At 39.2% G+C, this 22,532-nt stretch overlaps 2 long non-coding RNA genes and 1 pseudogene across 3 annotated transcripts; 2 read left to right on the top strand and 1 right to left on the bottom strand.

Moving 5' to 3' along the window:
* Window positions 1-342: 342 nt before the first annotated feature.
* Window positions 343-7,912, bottom strand: LOC143862382 (uncharacterized). Of its 2 annotated transcripts, none has more exons than XR_013240279.1 (3): window positions 7,449-7,912; window positions 5,499-5,642; window positions 343-643 (listed from the first exon to the last, which is right to left on the bottom strand). It is a non-coding gene; the product is annotated as an uncharacterized LOC143862382 (long non-coding RNA). The 2 variants fall into 2 exon arrangements; XR_013240278.1 differs by having other exon boundaries at window positions 5,499-5,589.
* A 5,245-nt stretch (window positions 7,913-13,157) lies between these two features.
* Window positions 13,158-14,878, top strand: LOC143861726 (uncharacterized). Its single transcript, XR_013240005.1, has 2 exons — window positions 13,158-13,531; window positions 14,619-14,878. It is a non-coding gene; the product is annotated as an uncharacterized LOC143861726 (long non-coding RNA).
* Window positions 14,879-16,551: 1,673 nt separating this feature from the next.
* On the top strand, window positions 16,552-20,210 carry LOC143862209 (pentatricopeptide repeat-containing protein At4g14850 pseudogene; annotated as a pseudogene).
* The last annotated feature ends 2,322 nt before the right edge of the window (window positions 20,211-22,532 follow it).

Genomic DNA, 22,532 nt, shown 5'->3' with positions numbered 1-22,532 from the left:
TGGAACTTTGTTCTTCTTTCATTATGGTTAATTTAGAGAAATATCATCATAGATTGAGGATCCCTCTAAATAAATATTTAACAGGGTTGGTTCAAGTTATCTTTGTTCGTTTGTAAAAAAAAAGAAGAGGGATTCTAAACTCACAGGCGCCCTTGCAGAAAAGGGCCGAAAGGGCGCCCCCATTGGCTGAACGTAGCTACATTTAGTACTCTTTGACTTTTGACATCATAAATGCAGCCACGTTCAGCCAATGGGGGCGCCCTTTCAGCTCTTTTCAGCAAGGGCGCCTGTGAGTTTAGAATACCTCAAAAAAAAATAGAACTTATAGAACTATTTTTCCTGAACAAACTTTGCTAGAAAATTCTTGCAATCCAAACAAGGACTTAGTATAGATGTCTATCTGGTATATAGTGACGCATCTGTCAGAAGCAACACAAGAAAACATAATCACAGTGTAAATATGCAATTCCCCGAGCGAAAAAGAATCAATCAATACCTGCCATTGCTTTAGAAGTTATGGAAGAGTAAAAGAGCATCATCAAGCTTTAGAAGAGATGTTTCCAAGACTAAGGTGACATTCCTTAGGAGTTCAATTTTTTTTCTCTTGGGCACCATCCCGTAGGTTTTGTGGGAGTTCTAAGGCCTGCAAAAGATGTTGTCAGAAAGTGTTAAGTGACAAAGCAAACAATGTTAGAATTAGTGTCGCTTACAAGGTGAAACCATGAAACACTCGAACAATTACCAGCCTTTTTTTAAATCACGTGTGCTTCAATAATTTTCTGGAGAGCAAAGGTAAGAAACTTGTTGAGACAACTACTATTATAAGTCATCTTAACATCCCTATCTAGTTCTTGACAATGGAGAACACACAGCTTGTCTTTTCTACTTTCTTTTTTTGAATAATAAAGAATTTTATTTCCTTGTCAATGGAGAACACACAGCTTGTCTTTTCTACTTTCTTTTTTTGAATAATAAAGAATTTTATTAAGGAAGAAAAGGGAAGAATCCCGCGATCAAGATGGTCAAAACAAATAAAATTAAGAGCAAAATACGAAGAACACACCAAAAAACAAAGGACGTCGAGGAGGAAGAAACTCAAATATCGCCAAACTAGCCCTACCAACTCTCACCCGAGCTAACCTATCCGCATCATCGTTAGCTGACCTCCTCACATGCTGGAAGCGGACTGAGATACCCACCACGTGGTCCTGAATCTCATCGATCATATGCACAAATCTCCAAGGAGGAGAGTGGCTCCCATCCATCCACTCGATGACATTAAGGGAATCTCCTTCCACAATCAGTCTATTCTCTGTGATGCTAATGCCATATAATACCACCCGTAATTCCGCTTTATTGGAATTTGTGATCCCAATGGGGCCTAAGAAAGCCTAATTGGTGAGACCCAACTCGTCCCTAAGGACTCCACCTACTCCAACTAGCCCCGGTTTACCCAAGCTCGAACCAGGAAGCTAGGCTTCAACAACCCTAGTCCAAGAGGGATCCAAGTGGAAGGAACCTCATCCTTCTTCCTACTAGCACAAATCTCTCTCCAGCAACGTCTGAGATTGGAACTAGAGATAAACATGAAGGGAATGATCTTTACTCAGGATATGGTAAGCGATATGGCCTTTATGTAAATGTAGTACGAGCTTGCCTTTCTGCTTTATCAATAAAGGGAAAGCTCCATTAAATAAAAAGTGAGACACTACCTTTTTTATGAGGATAAAAATTTATTAAGAAGAGTGAACAAAATTCTAAAAGGAGATTTTCCCACATACAAAGAATCCTTGTGGAATTTCCCTGGCTAGTTACCTCACACTCTTGTTGGAGCATCCAGAAATATAGGAAAGAGAAAAGTAATTTCTATTACAAGCTTCTCTTAACTCATCAATAATGGTCATTAATCTCAGTAGACCTGGCAAACAACTCTTAGCCCACGAAATAATATCATAGGAATCCACTCGACCAAAAGGCTGCCATCAAGATCGCTGTCGAAAAGCTTAAGACCGATCTAAAGAGAACGCATCTGCGCTTCAATAGAATCCTTCAACCCAATCATACTAAAAAGGATAACACAACATTCCCAAAAAAAATTCCAGAAAACCCATTGGTCTGTGTTCCCCAAGGAAAAACCATCAAAATTAAGCTTAGAATAATTAGGGGCAGAGGAATCACTTGGCTTTCGTCTTCTACTTCCCATTTTATCAGTAATAATCCCCTTTCATTTCCTCAAAGGTCTTGAGTTGAGTACCCCTATAATTCCTCTTTCACAATTACTTCCGAAATGAGAGACTTTTAACTTTCCCCACAATCAGTGCAACCGTTCTCTTTTTTTCTTCAAATGTTCCATAAGACCCAAGCGATCACATATAGCATAAAACGCAGGACACAACCTTTCTCCCATAGTGGCAACAATTCTACTCCAACAAGGCCGAGAAAGAAAACAGGAAGACCCAAATAGACCTGGCAAAAAGTGACCCGGACTTACAGGTCCACCAGCCCGCCAGTAATTTACGGGCATGGGTCACTAAATTAGTGAACCGTTGAAATTTGACCCGGCCCAGCCCAACCCGTCAAAACTGGGCCAAGCTGAGTAAACGCGCGGGTGCCCACGGGTGCCCGTAAAAACACAAATGAATTAAAAGTCAGAAAGTTCATAAAAATTAGTAGTACAAAAAAAACATCTCATTTAGGCGCAAAAAATTAGTAGTGCCCATAAAAATTATTGTGCCATGCTACTAGTAACATCATCTTCACTCTCCTTCTCCTCATTTAGGAGCAAAAGTTCATAAAAACAGCAAAAAATAATAATTTGGGTGACCCGCGGGTCCACCCAGCCCATATGGGTGGGGTCTGGGTTCACAAAATAGTGAACCCGTAATATTCCAGGTCATTTGTGACCCGGACCATACCCCCCGGACCTGTATGGGTTGGGCGAAACCCGGCCCTACCCACCCGTTTGCTGAATCTATAGCCAACATACAATGAAGATCCTATCACAATGTGGGATGGGATGTAATGTGCATGCCTAAAGCTGAAGGAGGAATGGGACTTCGAAAACTCCAAGATATCAACCTGGCCTGCAAGTTTAAGCAACTGCGGCACCTTATCAGAGGCAACAACACCCTCTGGTCTCGCTGGTTCAATGAAAAATATGTTAGAAATCGAAATTTCTGGACCATCAAAGCCCCTTCGATCATGTCTTGGGGAGCCAGAACTGCTTTCAAACACAGAGACATGGCCAAAAACAGTATCTGCTACATTGTGGATGATGGTAAGGGAATTGACTTCTGGACTCAGCCTTGGCACCCAGATGGACCAATACTCCAACAATACCCTGAAGGTCATACCTTGAGAGCTACCCCTACCAATATTAGTGTTGATCAGATATTCTCCAATGGCTCATGGGATCAAACTCTCATTCAAAGCCTTCCTTCTGCCTTCCCAGAGAAAATCTCTTTAGAGCTTCTTGATTGTCTTTGATGTCACAATGCCAGGAATCTTGAAAAGTGACAAACAATATGCATGCAAAGTAGCTAAAGCAGCCCTGATGGAGTTATTCTCCCACCGACAGAGAGACTCTCATTCTTTCAATGAGCCAACTTCCACTCAATGCACTCTATCCGCAGGTCTCACATAGCTTTTGATGGAATACCCAGCAAAGGGGAGCCCGAGGTAAGTAAAAGGAAGCTTCTCCAACTCACACCCAAAAGCCTCCCCTAGAATCCACCATTCTACCCACGCCCACATTGATACCCACCATGAAGCTTTTACCCTTGTTGATCTTCAATCCCACCACCTCCTCAAACCACCAAAGAACAACTCTTAAGTTGTGAAGTTGAGAAGGAGAATTCCAACAAAATACCAATGCCCAATAAACTGAAGATGAGTGAAAACCAGATTTTGTCTCCCTGTAAAGAAACCCTCGACCAACCAAATCAGCTCCGCCCTAGAGAGCAAGTTCATTACTAAGAGCTTCACACACTAAAGTGAATAAGAAGGGGGGGATAAAGGACCGCCTTGTCACAAACCAGAACTCTTAAAGAAACCAACTGCTTTCCCATTGAAAAGAACGGAGAAATGAGATATTCTGTTTTCGCCACATGTTCTCAAATCCCATCCTCTTCATAATATAATTAGCAAAATCCCAATCCACGAAGTCATAAGATTTTCGCATAATCCACCTTACAAATTATGCCAGATTCCCATATTTTTTACCTAGAGCCGAGACACCTTACAAATAAGATTTTCACATGTTTGATGGTGGTGGTTTGTACCTGAAATGATGGTCTTTGGACTGTCTCTTAATGGGCCTCCTGTTTGGGCCCAAGTGAGACCATTTATATGTTATGGGTATAGGGCCCAAGTGAGACCATCTAAAGCATGGAGGATCTTCACCCAAGAAATGGTTAATGCAATAGCCTTTTGTATAAATAAAGAGCAAACTTTTTGTTGAACCCTTAAATACCCTAGCATTTCTTTCCTTCCATAATGCCTATATCGTAGCCATTAACACCACTCTCCACAAAATCTTACGTTTCTCCCTCCAAAGAACCGAGAACCATGACTCTAGGAGATTGGCCAATCAATGAGGAAAGACCAAGGAAATCTCAAATTTCCCTAAAATACAACTCCACCCCTCTCTAGCTATCCTACAATGGATAAAAATATAGTCCACTGACTCCTCTGCTCCCACACATAGGGCGCAATGGTCAAGGATGAGCATTTCCCAATTCCTCAGATGCTCCGCTGTGAGAATCTTGTAAAGGAAGGTTGTCCAGCTGAACACATAGACCCTCGAAGGAGCAGATATACTCCACATTCTGGCTAAATGCGAGGTATGAAGGCAAGGCATAATTTGGTGAGAGGTGTTAAACATAAGAATCATTTGGCTATGTTGTTAAACATTTAGAGATGGGATAACCAAAAAATGTGTGGCTATTTTAAGCTTCTCATTTCGTTTTTTTAGGGTTCTTTCAGTTACAAGTCACTGTTTTTCTCATAAACTAATCCTTTCAGCTATAATAAGTCACTACTTTACAGAGTTTCAAACAATGCCAAAATGGATTTGTATTGAATAATCATGAAGTTCGCAATTTTTTGTGAGTCCTCAATTTTTTTCAATTATTCACAAATTTTCAACTTTTGTCTGGAAGTATGACTATAGTAAGAACTAACATTGAAGACATCAAGATCATTGATGAGCAACAATAGATTTATTTTATTTTTTTGAAAGGCAAAAATAGAGAAATCACGTCACATGTAAAGAGAAAAAAAAAGCAATCAAGATAAGAGAAATCATATTGCATTATTTTCCAAATCCAATCAAAACATTTACAAGTTATAAGATGCATCTTGCCCCCCAAAAAAATCAACTATAAGCCATCAGTCCGTCACTGTCTTCCTATAACAGGCACAATAATAGATGAACAATAGTTTTGCAACTTTCTCTTGCTTCTTAATTTAGTAAAATGAGAACTAGAAACTAGCATCACCTAAATGAAGATGCAACATAAATTGCAAGATCTACATTATACTTAGGACCACGTTTCCCTGGTGAAGCAAACCCTTGAGGAGACATTCACACTGCCATACCTTAGGCCATGGCACCAAATCATGAAAGCATCCATGACAAATAACTGCAGCATGCATCAACAGAAAAATGAGATTAAAATTGTCTCCCACAATATGTTTGAAATCAATTGAGGCGTGTAGAAGTAACAAACAACTAATTATACTTTAGTAAATGCGGTAAATAAAATGTTATAAAACATGAAAAGAGACAAAAAAAATCTAAACTAATCAATAAAGACAACCAATTCAGGAAGCAGTACTGTTGCAAGCAAGCAGAACAAAGGTATCTAAACTTGTAAATAAAGATATACAAAGAGTCAAATGAAAGGATAAATTGCAAGACAAATGACACAAATCCTGTGCCAATAATAAGCTAGGTAAAGCTACTCCCTTAACTATTATTATTTATTAGCAACAAGAAAGGGATCACATTGAAGGTATTTGTTCACTTCTCTATGCATCTTACAGATGTAATCTGACAAGGATCTGTAATGTATCCTTTTTCTTCTCCTTTATTTTCTTTCTGACAGCAATAATAGAGATAATTTCTTACAAAAAAAGTAAATGTAGGAAAAGGCAGAAATACAAAAAGAAAAGGAGCAAAACTAAAAGTTATATGGAAACAAACTTATACAGTCTAATATGTGAAGAAGCATATCTGTGCCCAAATCAGCACTTGAGTCTGCTTATAGGTGAATAGAGTGGCTCTGGCTATTACAGCAATAATCTAATAGTGGTCCAGTAAGAAGCAAGAATGATTGCTACCTCATATGTGGGTAACAACAACAATTAAGTTGGTTATGAATTATGATTAGTTTTAAAGGATATTTCGGTTACAATACATTACTCTGTGCAAACCACACACATACACCTACTTCGACTAAACTGTTATTAGCAGATGTTAAACCCCAAAAGAGAAGTGAAGGTAAGGTGGTTAATACCCTCACCAAGGAAGTGAATGGAGACAAGCTTATATCTAGAAATCTTTCAATGTTACAGAGACAAGGAGCCCAAAAGAGAATTGAAGGTTAGATGGCCTCACCAATGAAGTGAATGGGATTGGAGACCATGTCACAGAGACAAAGAGCAGCTTGAGAAATATTACATCATTAGGAATAAAATGACTGAAAAATTGTAGAAAGAGTACTTTTGTCACTTCATCATTGTTTCTGTTCAAATGGTAGGCTAATGCCCTATAGACATTTTGTATATGTATCACCTCCTATCTTTGACAACTTTGTTATGAGTCAAATTTACGCCATAGATAGTTTCTCCAAATTTTGATATCCGCAGTTACTTACTGATGTTCCTTCTCAGTAGTCCACACTCGTTGTGATCTAATTTGATTATTGATGAGCAATCAAACAAGCTAGTGAGCACAGTGGCATTGAGCCCTGGATTCTATAGTGTTTAATCTGATTTCCAAATCTTTCGATTCAAACAAAAACATATGATTTTGTTTAATTTCTGTTCATGGTGATCAAAATGAGCCCAATATAAAATTCCATAAGCAGATCCAATCATCATCCTCTGTTCTCCATCATCTCCTTTTTTTAATCTGTACTCAAACATTTTTTTTCTTGAATTTCCTAATGGCAATTCTTTTTGCTTTAAGAAATGAATTCATTTTTCATTATTTCATCGACTGTTTTGTGAGTTGTATGTTTCTTCTTATATCTTCCATCACCATCTTGACGAATGATATGGATATTTGGGATTTAGGAAATTGATTGTCCTAAGAATCTCATATCAAACAAAGAAAAAACAAGGAAGAAAAAGGAGAAAGAACACCCTGCCATCTATCCCAAGAAATAATATCCATACATAAATGAACAATCAATATATCAAATAAACTCAGCCAGAATTCTCACCTTCTCATTGAGTTGCTCCTTTGCAATAGCGAGATACTGCGTGCGATGAAATGCTGTTGTCGAAAAGAGCAAAACCTTTGGCGGCACCCCAAAACCACGTACTTCAAACCAATAAAGCCACATTGGAAATCCCTCTATTGTTTTTGTTTCTTTTCAAATTTTGGTAACTGGTTTCGGAGGGAGAGAAACTGGAGGAACGTATTTCTGATTTGAGAAATTGAGGGATCTAGGGGCTGGCAATTTCACCCGTAGAAACGGGGCCCGCCATACAGGTCAGGGATTTGAAAATTTCCCATGCGGGGATTGCTTTGGGCCCGCCCTGCCCCAATTCAATACCTTACATTAGGGAAGTGATATATCCGCCCCTTTTGATCACCAGGAACACCCTCTCTCAGTGTTTGTGGCAATTAGGGGCATTGAATTCTTCTGACATAAGTATAGCAGCCCCTCTTTAGTCATTGATACACTGAAAGGGGGTGTTCCTGGTAATCAAAAGGGGCGGATATATCATTTCCCCTTACATTAACATTATGCCATCATAAGTACACAACCTGCATTATAAAATATTTTTAAAATTCCAAATCTGCCCTTTTGGCCTTTTTTCAATGTGCGGTTCGGGGGCAGGGATTCCCCGCCATCCCCGAACCGGGGACATAAAATTTCCTTGTCTTTTAGTGGGCGGGGCGGGGCGGGGATTAGATATTCCCCGTGAGGTAGGGATGGGATGGCCCCGCCATCCTCAAAGCGGGGACGGGAACTTTCCCTGATGTAATTCACATCTTAAGGAATGAAGTGACATTGCCAGTACAATGCAGCTGGGTGTCCCATGTGATATGAAAAGGGGTGCATTTATCATTTCCCCTTTTTTTAAGGTCGTAAAATATAGATAGTTATTTCTTTGTTTAATCACTCTCCATTCAACTAATACAAAATGTAGGGTTAGGATTGTCGAATGAGTTGCTTTTGATGCATGGCCATCCCTGGCAATGCCTAGTAGTTGAATGATCTTGATCAGTATCCACATGGTATGAATAAAACCCATTCTTTGTCTTAAAGTTTTCTATCTTAAGTTCTTAACCCTTCTTCCGGTGTAGCTTTCATTTCGATATAGGAGGCAACATTGAGCAAAATTTATACACGGGGGATCCATTGGTTAGAGGTGATTAATATATAAATTTTTACAGCATATGCCCTCTTTGTGTACCCCACTAGTAAATCACTAATTAGCATAATATGGGTTTCATTATTTTTTTACTATTATACCCTCCATGGGAGCCACAATGGTATGTGACTCATTTATTGTACTCGAGCCCCATTGAATTTTGGGTATTGGGCCCTTCATCTTAGCCCAACAACTAGTATACATGGAGACCATTACCTCTTTTTTTTTTGGCTATTTGTGCCTTCTATATAGGTTCCCCTAGTAAATAACTAATTGTTATAGGGGATTTGCTAGGTACCATTGCATAAAGTTTAATGTGAGAGTAGCCACATAGGCTCAGATTTTGTCTTATTAATTTAATTCCCACCCCTCCTAGCTGGCTAGCTCCCTCGCCAAACCTCCTTCTCTACCACTCAACACCAATGCACACCCTATGACTACTTGGTTAAAATACGGAATCAGAAAGCCCAGAGCCTTTCTCTCGACCAAGCAGCCCCTTCATCAATGTTTCCACTCGATTAGAGACCACTCCCAATCCCACCTGTTTTAACCATGCCTTTAAAGATGTTAATTGGCGGCTTGCAATGCAAAATGAATTAAACACCCTTATTTGTATTCACACCTAGATGTGAGGTCCCCCGGCACCTTACATCAATCTTATTGGATGGAAGTGGGTGTTTAGAACAAAACTCAAATTGGACGGAACACTTGATCAACATAAGGACCAACTTGTTGCAAAGGGGTTTCACCAACACCATGGGAATGACTATGAGGATACTTTCAGTTCGATTGTCGAAGCATCAACTATTCGGCTTATTTTAGCCCTCGCATGTGCTTGCCATTGGCCTCTTCGACAACTCGATGTTAGCAATGCCTTCATGGGACTCTTCACGGATAAGTATATATGCAACAACCTCTAGGATTTGATGATCCCACACGGCCTGATCATGTTTGTCAACTTCGCATAGCCACTTATGGTCTCGACACAGGCCACACAGGCATGGTTCATGCACTTTAGTTCCGCTCTTCGACACCACAGAGTGCACTGCTCTTCGAGTGATTCTTCTCTATTTCTACATCACTCCAAGCATGGCTCTATATATCGTCTTCTCTATCACCAGAAGCGACACCACATGCATTTATTTGCTTCTCTCTTATCTTTCCACTTGCTTTGATCTACGCGATCTCGAAGGGGGCAATTGCCCCCCTCTCGAATTTTGCCGAAAATTTTTCTATATAAAGGGATTTGGATAAGTTCCATTTTGGGAATCCAAATTTTACTCAAATTCTGGGCGAAAGCTAGCGGCATAGTAGGAGGGTTTTTTAGGTGCTGGTCCCCCATTCATTCCCCAAACTGGAGACGTAATAAGAGGACGCAATTTGGGTACCAAAAGGAGAAGTTTCCAGTTTAAAATATATAAGGAATGATATATTCACCCATTTTATTACTTGAGAAGGCCCCTTTACTTGGGACAGCCCCCTGTGGTGCATTTATGATTCCTCTTTTACACCAAAGGCGGCTGTCCCGGTTTAAACAATGAAGAGAAAATCTATTGACGTTAAAGGCAAAAAGAAGGGGTGGAAATGTAAGCAAAATGGGTAGAAAGGCTCGGAAAGGAGGTGTAAGGATCAATTAGGCCATGTTTGACAACTATGAAAATTTATTTCGTGGAATGTTTTGGGGGAGAGACTTAAAGTGGGTACAATTAGAGGGACCCAGAGAGCATAGTAGGCATGAGAGATCACTAAGAAATATTGAAAAAAACAAAAAAAAAAAAAGTTTTTTCCCTGTCATGTTCCTTTCACTCCCACTCTCAAATTTCTCCTCCCATCCATCTTCTTCAACCGCTCCCACTAATATTTCATGGAATAATTTTTTGTGGTTCCCAAACATGCCTTTAACATGGTCCTTTTCAAGAAAAATCAAAGTTAACAAAACAAAAGGTACAAAGACCCGGATAGAAGGCAGAAGTATCATTTCATGTATATTTTGAAAACATTGATAATGGAAATATAAAATGTGGGCTGTCCTGCCATGCTTCCACGCTATTTCAAACTTTTCAGTATAATGTAGCTAAATTTAGCTACAATTAAATCTTGCATATTCATACAAATGTTAATGCAAAAACATAGATATTAATGAAATCTTCTAATGATGCATAAATTAGTCATTTACTGCATTATTTTTTTTCCAATCATTTTATTAGGAAATCATACGTGGCATTTTTCGTTTTTAGGTAACACTTTTTGGTTATTATCCTCCCAAAAATAAGCAACAGATATGTCTCATTTATCATGAAAAAAATTCATGTTTGCCAAACATGAGCTTAATATAATTTCGCAAATCTATTCCTCATGATACATCAAAACATGAGAGTAAATTGTCTACATGTAGGAAACAAACATAAATAATTTTTAAATTGAAACTAGTTTGAATTAAAATTTATGCGAATTTATTTTTTTTACTTTATAATAATTTATTGATTATTCTATAACAACTATTTCTTGCCCCCCATCGAGCAAATTCCTGGCTCCCTCCCTGTTCTTAGCATGGAGGTCGCACGCAAGGCCACCACTCTGACTATTATGCAGACCAAGTATTCTCTTGATCTCCTCCGTTGGCCAAACATGCTTGATGTCAAGCCTGTATCCACTCCTTCATTATCTGCTCATATCGGTATCCCATTAATAGATGTCACCTCCTGTTACATAATAGTTAGGGCTCTGCAGTATCTTACTTTGGCCCGCCCTGATATCTCCTATGTGGTTAACTAGGTTTTTGCCAATTCATGCACAAACCAACAACTACTCATTTGGAAGTTGCCAAACGTCGTCGATATCTCAAAGAATCTCTTAGGCCATGGACTTAGGTTTTCTGCCTCAAATGATGTCTCAATGATGGCTTTCTCCGACGTCGATTGGGCCGGATCACCAGATGATTGATCCTCCACCACAAGAAGCTATATTTTTTCTTAGTCCAATTTTAATTCAATGGCGCTCTTAGAAACAACCAACAGTCTTAGAGAAAGGGTCTTACTGTAAAATGTTTCACTTTTTTCGTGGCAAACTCAATGCCATGCTCCCGTCGAGTTTACATGAGTTTCCTCTTCTAGCACCCTTCCTATTTAGGACAATTTCTTGATGCAATTAGGATAGTTCATTGCTTGTAATTATGTAAACAAATTCATTGTAATTATGCACATTGATTTATTGCAATTATCTTTATCGAGTCCTCAAGACTCTGTAGTTCTACTAACAAACATCTCCTTCCTCACTTCAATTCTTCTCCATCTCTTACCATTACACCTAATCTTCTCTTTCTCTTTACATATAAAAGCATCTTAGAAGACATAGTATGCATACATTGTCACAACCTCCGTCGGTTGTGAGAGTAAAACAAGGTCGGTGACCCCACATACGGAATCAGGAATGCCCATTACAAAAAATCTACATTGACCAGTATAGCCCTACATGAAACACCTAATATAGAGAAACCCTCCTAGGAGCGGGATCATTTTCTATCTATTCACAACAATTCAGGAAATTTGCCCAGCACAAATGCATCAAATACATCAAATACACTGGATCTCATCAGAACTCCGAAGTTAAGCATGCTTGAGTGAAGTAGTAGTAGGATGGGTGACCTCCTGGGAAGTCCTTGTCTTGCACAAGGTTTAAAATTTCAGTTTCGGTACCTATTTCGGACTTCACAGAAAACTGAAATTCCGGTAAAATCCAAAATTTCGGCGAAATCCAAAATTTGGTATTAAGCTTCGAAATTTGGGTTTGAAATTCCAAATTTTGGACCGAAATTTAGGCCGAAATTTTGTAACAATTTTTTCTAATAAAAAAATGCCATTAAAATGAAATTTTGGACCGAAAATTCTGAAATTTGGTAATTGGCGAAATTTGGAATTTCGGAGAATTTCTGTTTCGGTCCTCACCAAAATCCGAAATTTTGGATTTCAGTCGAAATTTGATAGGGGTGCAACTCGGGTCGGGTTGGGTCGGGTTGAGGCCAACCCGACCCAACCCAACCCAACCCGATTTCTAACCCGGCTGGACCCAACCCGACCCAACCCGATTTGCAATTGGGTCAACCCCACCCAACCCGATTTCCAATTTATGCACATGTTTTTTGTGGGCCCCATTGTTGTTGTTTTTTTTGCTCACATTCCCACACAGGCATCCACCATATAAAAACTCTGTAACTGAACTGAAGGATAAATTTATGTTGAAATTTAAGCACATTTCTAGCTTCAATGGGAAATGTGTTCAATTGAAATAGGGTTTTAAGCACTTATCGGAATTGAAATTTGGGTTTCGGGTTGGGGTGTGGTCGGGTTGCCCACACCTCAACCCAATTTCCAATTCGGGTTGATTTTTCCCAACCCAACCCAACCCAATTTTGAAAAAAACCCAACCCAAAGTCAGGTTCAACCCGACCCAAGTTGCACGCCTGAAATTTGAAACCATGGTCTTGCACCCCATTCACTTGTTTGCCCATGAAAAAAAAAATTCAGGAAATTAAGGGTATTTTAGTAATTTCATAAGGTTGGGAAGAGTCGTAAAGAGTAAGGATGCTGACGTCATCATCTTATGGGGAATTGCTCTTTATTCGTCCAACCTCACGCCTATAAAGATGAAAGGAGAAGAAGAGGAAGATACCAGGAAGGAAGGAAGGAGAGAGGTTTGTTGGTGTCGTGATAGGCACGCCTTTTATTTGTTGGGAATCTCTTTATCTTTGTTATTTTTTTGCCATTGTTGTGGAATTTCCAAAGTTTTGTTAGGGGCTTTTTTGAGAAGGAGAAAGAATGCTGGAATTGTTCCTTTTAGGGTGCACGGGAGTCGTCGTTTTTCTACACGGAGCGAATTTCTTCTTCCACGTTATCTCTAAACACATGGCGATTCGATCTTTGAGGTATGCAGCAGGACCGTCTCATTTTCTTTTTTTCCCCTTCTTTTCTCGCTTTCTTTCTCTTCTGATTGCTCGAATATAGATTTATTTTGCATTTTTCTCTTGTATTCTTGGAAATTATGCCCTATCAAGAAGCTGCTTTTCTGATTTTTTTTTTAAGCATCGAGGGGATTTAAATATTTTGTCTCTATTTTTTTCTTATGATTTGTTTTAGCTGTATCACATAACATCTGCAAACAGATTCTTAAGGCCCTGTTCGTTTTAGTGAACCGATTGCGAGTCCAAAACCGATTATTGGACTCGTTTTTCACAATATAAAACGAAAAGGGCCTAAGTATATTTGGATATTGATTAGTCAGTGGTTAGTGGGGCATTATCACCTGCCAGACCGCTTAATCACCCTATTGTTAGGAACAAGGGCGGTGGTGTGTACATTCGGCCTATATGCTATGCCACTTTTTTAATCCCAACTTTACCTAGGAATAATATGATAGAATATTGAGTAAAAGAGAGTGCAGAACCTTGTCTTTAACCCAATAAGATACAACAAAACAAATGATATTTATTCTTAATTGGGGGCATCTATGAGCTCCTCTGGAGTTCTTGGGACTGGAGTGTAGCCCATTCCCAAAGAAGAAAACTGCATTAGTATGGGTGTTTCGAGCATGAAATAAATTAAATTTATTTATTGTGAATATAAGGATATTGAATTATGATTCCAACCAACTCAAAATCAATATATTTGAATCTGAATTCAGATAATTAGAATTTTGGAGATTCAACTTATGATTTCTTTCTTAAATTATGCATATGAATTCGGAGCGTGAAATCGGATTTAATGGATTCCTCTTGCCGATACGAATCATCGGATCTGACCTCGTGCATACGCAGTGGTACCCATACTGATGCAATGTAAATTACAAATTTATGAATCTCTTTTATTGAGGTTTGCTGAATCCGACACTCAATATCTGATTCATAAGCTCGTACCCATATTTATACTATGTTGATTACACATACTTCCAAGTTTATTTGACAATTTGAAATTTTTTGTTGATGATTTGTTTTGTTGTTTGTTTTTGGGTTTCAGTTTTCTCGGTTTTGCTGGATGGTAGAATAAGAGGCATGGCCCTCATGGACCAAGTGCGTTGGTTGAAGCATACGTACCCTTGTAAATATAATGCAACTTTGTCGTTCATGTGATGTTCTAACTACTACCTCATTTTTTTAGTAGTTTCCGCCCCTATTTGTTTTTAACCATTTTCATTGGATGATATGATTCCCAATGAGCTTTACCAACTATAAGTTATTTAAAAAATAAAGAGAGTTGGTGGGTGGTTTGTAATAGAATTACTCTATAGACTCCGTATGTGGTTGAGCATGGTTTGTTTTTGTTTTTGTTTGTTTTTAGAGGGTGGGAGTGTTCTTATTTGTTTTGTGTGATCCAAGTAGCTATAAATAAAGCAAGGGAGAGGCGGTGTCTACATGGTAAACGGATGAGGTGTGGAATGTTTGGAATATAGGGTTCGAAACCGACAAAACTAAAAGGAAACAGCATAAAAAGAGAATGAAATGCGAGTGCTTTTCTCTTTTTACATTTGTGGTTTTCAATCTGGTACAACGCTATTTGTAGTCTTGAATAATTTTTGGGGAAATAATATCAACACTCCACCGTTTTTATAACATGAGTGAAAGCATCTAATTGTTTAGTATTTAAAGGGTTGTCAGAGGGATATTACATTTCTCAAGAAGCTCTTTCAAGCTCTTTAAATACTGAACGACAACATACTTCGCGCATGTTATTGTGACACTGCAGTGCTGATATCATTTCCTTAATTTTATTGTTTAGGCTCAGTTTGGTTGGAATCCATAGGTTAGAATCCCTTGAAATGATGTGGTGACAGAAGCTAACCACCACTCGCTTTGTGGCCTCTGTATTTCCTACAGCAACAACTAAGGCATAGATAATAGAAGCATTACGGACAGCTTCTATGAAAATCAATCAGATCAATAACATCCTTTCTGCGGTGTAAATAGTTACTATTTCAATGTCCCTGTCACTGTTAAATTGAGTTTCCTCTGCCTTAACTTGACAACCATTGATGGTTACCAATTCAGTGTCTTTGAAGCTGTCAGATCGAGCTTCCTTATCGTTTGGTTGCCCAAGTTTATTGTCTGGTAGCTAATATTGCATTTAAATTTCACTTGACTCCCAAACATGTTTCAGGCATTATTATTGCTTTTTTTTCATGTGGCACTAAAATTTTTGTAGAAGAATAGTGGAAAAAGCCCTGTCTTCCTTATTATTTTTTTCACTCTCTATATACACTCGGACCTTTTCCACTACTCTTCGAGAGGACAGTCGCACAAGCAAACACTAATTGGCACTATTCCACTATTTTGGACCTAAAATGAGTTAGTCGGGCCCAATAGTGCTTTGCCGAATCTAAAATATGTTTGTCGGACCCAAATTTGCTTAGACAGCCCCAAAATTTGCTTAGTCGGCTCCAGATTGAGTAAAAAATTAACATGAGGGACAAATTTGTTCTAGAAATTCAATATTTTTTAAAAGGGAAATGATTTCAGCACAACTATATTTTGATACATACGCTCATGTGTCTTGTATCTTGTCTTTTATCATTTAATTGTCATGTAAGTCTTCTTGGGAACCATAAAAACCCTATTACAGCTCTTTAAATACTAAAAGACAAGAAACATGAGCGTCTTGTATCAAAACATTCTTGTGCTTAAATCATTTCCCTTTCTAAAATAGTATTTATATGCTCATGTATCTTGTCTTTTAGCATTTAATTGTCATGTAAGTGCTTCTTGGGAACTGTAAAAACCCTTTTACAGCTCTTTAAATACTAAAAGACCAGAAACATGAGCGTCTTGTATGTGCTGTAATCATTTCCCTTTCTAAAATAGGAAGAACTTATATGACACCCGATCGTGAGATTATAAAGGGCGGAGAGAGAAAACCATCTCTCTTGATTTTTAATCCAAGAGAAAGCCAAGACAACAGGTTTTGTCACTACCCGCGTTTTACATTCTGACGTCGGGCATCATATAATTTCTCCTAAAAATAGTATTTATGGGAGTGTTTTCAAGAAGCAGCATTCTCAGGTTTTAGAGCGATTTGGCCGACTGAAGAAGTGTAAAAAAAAAAAAATCGATGTATGTTAGTATAAGCTCCCCCGGTAAAAATCGTCTTTCTCCACATGCTTATTTATATTTTTCTTTCCTCCTAGCTGTTTGCCTTGAGCCAGTGAAACCCAAACCGGTCCACGAGCTCGTCAACCTCATGGGTGATGAAGCTGTGGCGACTCCACACCGTGCACCCATCTATTCAACAACGTCTCTATTCACGTCTTAAACCTCTCCTTCCCCTTTCACTTCTTCCTCTTCAATATTCCTCTAACTTCATACAAACCTCCTCTAAATTTTCACTAGAGAAAACAAGCGCTATCTTGAGCTTGATCGACACCGGCCATTTCTCACCCACACCCAACACTTACTCTAAACTCTTAGCACAATGCAGTTCCTCCAAATCCCTCCCCCAAGGCATGCAAATTCACGCCCATATTACCAAATCCGGATTCTCCCAAGACACCCCCCTCCGCAATCATCTCATCAATCTTTACTCAAAATGCCGTGTTTTCGGATATGCCCACAAAGTGTTCGACGAAATTCCCCAACCAGATTTGGTTGCTTGGTCCGCTCTTATATCAGGATATGCCCAAAACGGGCTCGTGGAAGAAGCTCTTTCCGTGTTTCGTGAGATGCATTTGGCGGGCGTTAAGTGTAACGAATTTACCTTCCCGAGCGTGCTCAAAGCGTGTTCGATATTGATGGATTTGAAAGGAGGGAAGCAGGTTCATGGCATTGTGATTGTTATGGGATTTGAATCTGAAGTGTTTGTCGCAAACACTTTGGTCGTCATGTATGCAAAATGCGGTCAGTTATTGGATTCGAGGAAACTGTTTGATGAAATTCCTGAACGAAATGTTGTGTCTTGGAACGCGCTGTTATCTAGTTATGTACAGAATGATTACTGCAGAGAGGCAGTTTGTCTGTTTCGAAAAATGGTTTTGAGCGGAATTAGGCCTGACGAGTTTAGTCTGTCGAGTACCTTGAATGCTTGCACTGGGTCAGAAGATATACGTGAAGGAAGGAAAATTCATGGGTATTTGATACGACTTGGGCATGATTCAGATTCATTCTCGGCCAATGCACTTGTTGATATGTATGCTAAACTTGGAGATGTAGAGACTGCAGTGATGGTTTTCGAAGAAATTCCGTGGCCCGATATTGTTTCATGGAATGCTGTTATTGCTGGGTGTGTTCTTCATGGGTATAATGATTGGGCACTCAAATTGTTTGAGCGGATGAAAGAGTTGGGGACTGTTCCAAATATGTTCACTTTGTCGAGTGTTCTTAAAGCTTGCGCTGGGAAGGGGTTAGAGGAGTTGGGTAGGCAGATAAACTGTAAGTTAATTAAGATGGGATTTGGTTCCGACTTGTTTGTGTGTGTTGGGCTTATTGATCTGTATTCAAAGAGCGGTCTTATAGAAGATGCGAGAAAAGTTTTTGATTCAGTGCCCTTGCGGGATTTGATCTCGTGGAATGCTATGATCTCAGGCTATTCCCATAATTTGAAGGACAAGGAAGCAATCTCTCTCTTTTATGAGATGCTAAAAGAAGGAATTAGTTTCAACCAGACGACTTTATCTACAATCCTTAAATCGATTTCTAGTTTTCAAGCTGTTGATGCCATTAAACAATTTCATGCACTTGCTATTAAATCAGGGTTTCAATCTGATATTTATGTTATAAACAGTCTTATTGATGCCTACGGGAAATCTAGTTACATAGAGGATGCTAGGAGAATTTTTGAGGAGTGCCCTATTGGGGATGTAGTGTCCTTCACGTCTATGATCACGGCGTATGCTCAATATTGTGAAGGAGAAGAAGCTATGAAGCTCTTCTGTGAAATGCTTGATAAGGAGCTCAAGCCAGATCAGTTTGTTTGTAGTAGCCTCCTCAATGCTTGTGCAAATCTATCAGCCTACGAACAAGGGAAACAAATTCATGTTCATATCATCAAATTGGGGCTCAACTTGGATGTGTTTGCGGGGAATGCACTTGTTAATATGTATGCCAAGTGTGGGAGCATTGAGGATGCGGGTCGTGCATTTTTGGAGATACCAGAGAGAGGGATTGTCTCTTGGTCTGCAATGATTGGAGGACTTGCTCAACATGGGCATGGAAAGGAGGCTTTGAAATTGTTTGATCAGATGCTTAAAGAGGGTGTTGTTCCTAATCATATAACTATGGTCAGTGTTCTCTGTGCCTGTAATCACGCGGGTCTGGTTACAGAGGCCAAACGATATTTCGAGTCGATGAGAGAAATGTTTGGCATAGAACCAATGGAAGAACATTATGCGTGCATGATTGATGTTCTTGGACGTGCGGGGAGATTAAATGAGGCGGTAGAGCTCGTAAATAAGATGCCCTTTGAAGCCAGTGCATCAGTTTGGGGAGCACTTCTTGGTGCTTCTAGAATGCATGGGAATATAGAGTTGGGCAATCACGCGGCCGAGATGCTTTTCTCTCTCGAGCCAGAGAAATCGGGTACGCACGTGCTTCTTGCAAACTTGTATGCATCGGCGGGCATGTGGGGAAATGTAGCCAAAGTGAGAAGACTGATGAAAGACAGCAAAGTTAAAAAGGAGCCTGGGATGAGTTGGATTGAGGTGAAAGACAAAATACATACCTTTATAGTAGGGGATAGAAACCACTCGAGGGCTGGAGAGATATATGCCAAGCTTGATGAGCTGAGTGATCTGATGAGCAAAGCTGGATATGTACCCATGATAGAGATTGATCTTCATGATGTGGAAAGAAGTGAGAAAGAGTTGCTTCTCTCCCACCATAGCGAGAAGCTTGCCGTGGCTTTTGGGTTGATTAGCACACCGGCTGGGGCTCCCATTCGAGTGAAGAAAAACTTACGAGTGTGTAGGGATTGCCATACCGCATTTAAGTTCATATGTAAAATTGTTTCGAGGGAGATTATTGTGAGAGATATTAACCGATTCCATCATTTCAGAGATGGATCGTGTTCTTGTGGAGATTATTGGTGACAATATGTTACAACCGACAAGCTGGAGTCATCTGATTAGTTAGTGGAACAGGACTCAATTCATCAAACTCAAATCTTTACTGGAATTGCCTCATAATTACCGAGTTGAATGGCACATTCTCGTGCAGAGGCAGAAATCCATGGTAAGCAGGGCGAGAAGTTGGTAACTTGGAGGTAATACCTACAATTTTGTTCATTTATAAGTTGAATCCAACCATTCAAAAAAATCAATAAAAAATAAATTGAATCCAGTTCTAGTTTCTTTTAAAGGATCCATGGAACTGCATACCTGGTAGCTGTTCAAACTAAAATCTGTAAGGAGCTCAGGCTCTACAGATGCCATTCTTTTTGTAACATGAATTCGTAGCTTCTCCATTTTCTACTATTCTAGTTTCTCACTTTTGTTGTTGGAGACTTGCAGTACTGAGATGATTCTCATAAAGTAGAGAGATCAATAGTTTGTGCCTGACTTGATCCTTACTATTTCCTTTCTTTTTTCCCCCGGTATGGAAGCTAAAGACCCACAAGGCCTAGCGGAAATGGATCCTCAAAAAGGGTTCTCTGCAAATTTATCATCCAAAATGTAATGAAATATTTGTTCTACCGTACCAACCACCAATGTCATCTGGGAGTGATCTAATACCCATTCGTTTTGGATTTTGAGAATTGGTTTTGCATTACTCAAAGTTAAACTCTGTTGCGGTGATGGCTACATTGGTTGCCTCTATGATAAGCCTCTTTTATGTTTAGGGTCTAAGATTGGGTCATTTTCTTTTATCTCGGTCGCCTTCCTGCTTCTCTGGTTCAACGCCATGATTCCTTGCTTCCGGAATTACTACGACAAGGACCCAATTGAGCGAGCAGGTCTAGGAGCCTCTGCTATCGCCGCTTTAATCTTCTCAGTGACAGTCTTGATTGCCTAACTGCCATATTTTTATCGCCTGAATATCTGGTAAATCAACAGTCGATCACATGGATAGCAGATGATTAGCATTTTACATTTCCTTCAGCACACGTCCTCTGACTAGTCTCATAGAGGAAATGTGATGAGTAAATGAAAGGCAATCTTTGGTCATCAATATATTTTTAGTTGGGGGGTGGAGAATGCAAGATGGAGACACTTGTTGGTCATCAATTTCCAAATCTTTGAAATCTTTGATTTATCAATTCAAAGATAAATGGGAAAAAAAACAATCGAGTCCCATAATCAGTTTTTGACTTGAAATCAAATTTTAATCAATTCTCAAAACCCGAAATGAACATGAGCTAATCGTGCCAAAAACGAAAACGTTTGGTTGCTTTATGTCAGCCGTATTTTAATTTTGCAATTTAATCTCAGCCCTTCAAGTAGAGTAAAAACCGATAAAAATATCTTCCCTGTCTGATTTTTTAAGTAAAAAACTCGTGGACAGTAGAAATCTGAGTTTTTGCGTAAAACTTTCGTATGCAAAAGGCCCTAACACTTTTACGATAAAGTAAAAACTGGTAAAGATATCTCCCCCTGTCACTGCAACTAAACCAACATGAAGAATAAGATTATGAGAAAACAGAGAAAAGGGTGGGAATGAAATTACCTATTAAAGTTAAAGAAAAGTATAGATTAATGCTCATTAATTTGGATTTTTTGTTAGGAACCTGTCCGGCTCCTAACGCGCGATTGATCTACTTAGAGGGTAAAATTCTTCCTCGACGGTGAAAATAGAAACATTACAATTTAACGAGCCTTCTAGTAATCCTTACCATAGAGAGTCATGCTGACTCATAATTCTTATCCTACCTTCTTGATAAGATCCTGTCAGATAAGAAACAACTAAATTACTCACCATTCCATGTACCTAACATTCTACCCACCTTGAAATCAACCTTGTCTTCAAGGTTAGAGATTAAATACTAGCTAGTTGCTAAGGATTTTCACGAGCCCTTTCTTTGGTTTAGATCTTTTTCAATGTAGCAACGAACACCCCAATTCATAGGCCCATGTAGTGACCCCAAAATCCTTGACATTCCAAAAAATGAGGTCTTCTTGCAAGGGACTTTCCAAAATCCTTCTCTCTTCTATTTTTCCTTTTTCTATCTCCTTGTCTTTCTTCTTCTCTTCGTCTTGCGACTAGTCACCATTTCGCAAGTCATCATCAAGGGGCGAAGTAGCTCCATTTTTAAATTGATCGCATAATGTAAATCATCAAAGCTACGTTTTTGTGTTGTTTTGGAATGATTGATATGTTGTAGGTGAGAATCTTCTCAATAGCATTGACCCATTTGAGTGAAATGACAAATTTTTCGGGACGAACTTACGAACTTGTCAGGATTGACAACATTTGTAATCATTGATGCCTTTTTTCTGGCTTTTTCTTCTTTTTTTTTCATCTGTTTTCGTTCTTTTTCTTTTCTCTCCCAGGTTTGTTTCTTTCCTTTTCTTCGAAAAATCCTTCTTGACATTTCGTTTGTTGCACAAATTAAACTCTTTGCTCAACTTCTTTGGACATGGAGGTTCCTTTAGCTTTAGGCCCAATCCTGATGCCATTCAATCACAAATGGCATTTAGGGAAGCTAATGACTTTTTTGAGTTCGGTTAGATATGCTAGGCCTAGGCGTGGCAACCCAAAAGGGGATGTGAATTAAGTTTTTAAAAACTTTTACACTTGTTAAAATTAATTAAAAAATCAAAACCAAATACAAGTCCAATTAATGAAAATAAACACCAAGATACAATTAAAGATAAAGAGAGGAAAGAGTAGACCTGGCAAACGGGTGGGTCGGGTCGGGTCGACCCGTGGGTCATGCGGGTGCGGGTCAAAATGACCCGCATTCCTACGGGTCAACAACCAGGTGACCCGTACCCACTGCGGGTGGGTCGGGTCG

This window comes from Tasmannia lanceolata, unplaced genomic scaffold, assembly GCF_043159265.1.
Source record: "Tasmannia lanceolata isolate RefF3 unplaced genomic scaffold, GAP_Taslan_0.1 ptg000037l, whole genome shotgun sequence".
NCBI lineage: Eukaryota > Viridiplantae > Streptophyta > Magnoliopsida > Canellales > Winteraceae > Tasmannia > Tasmannia lanceolata.
Note: the sequence above shows the minus strand (reverse complement) of the source record. Positions and strands in the feature narration are given on the sequence as shown.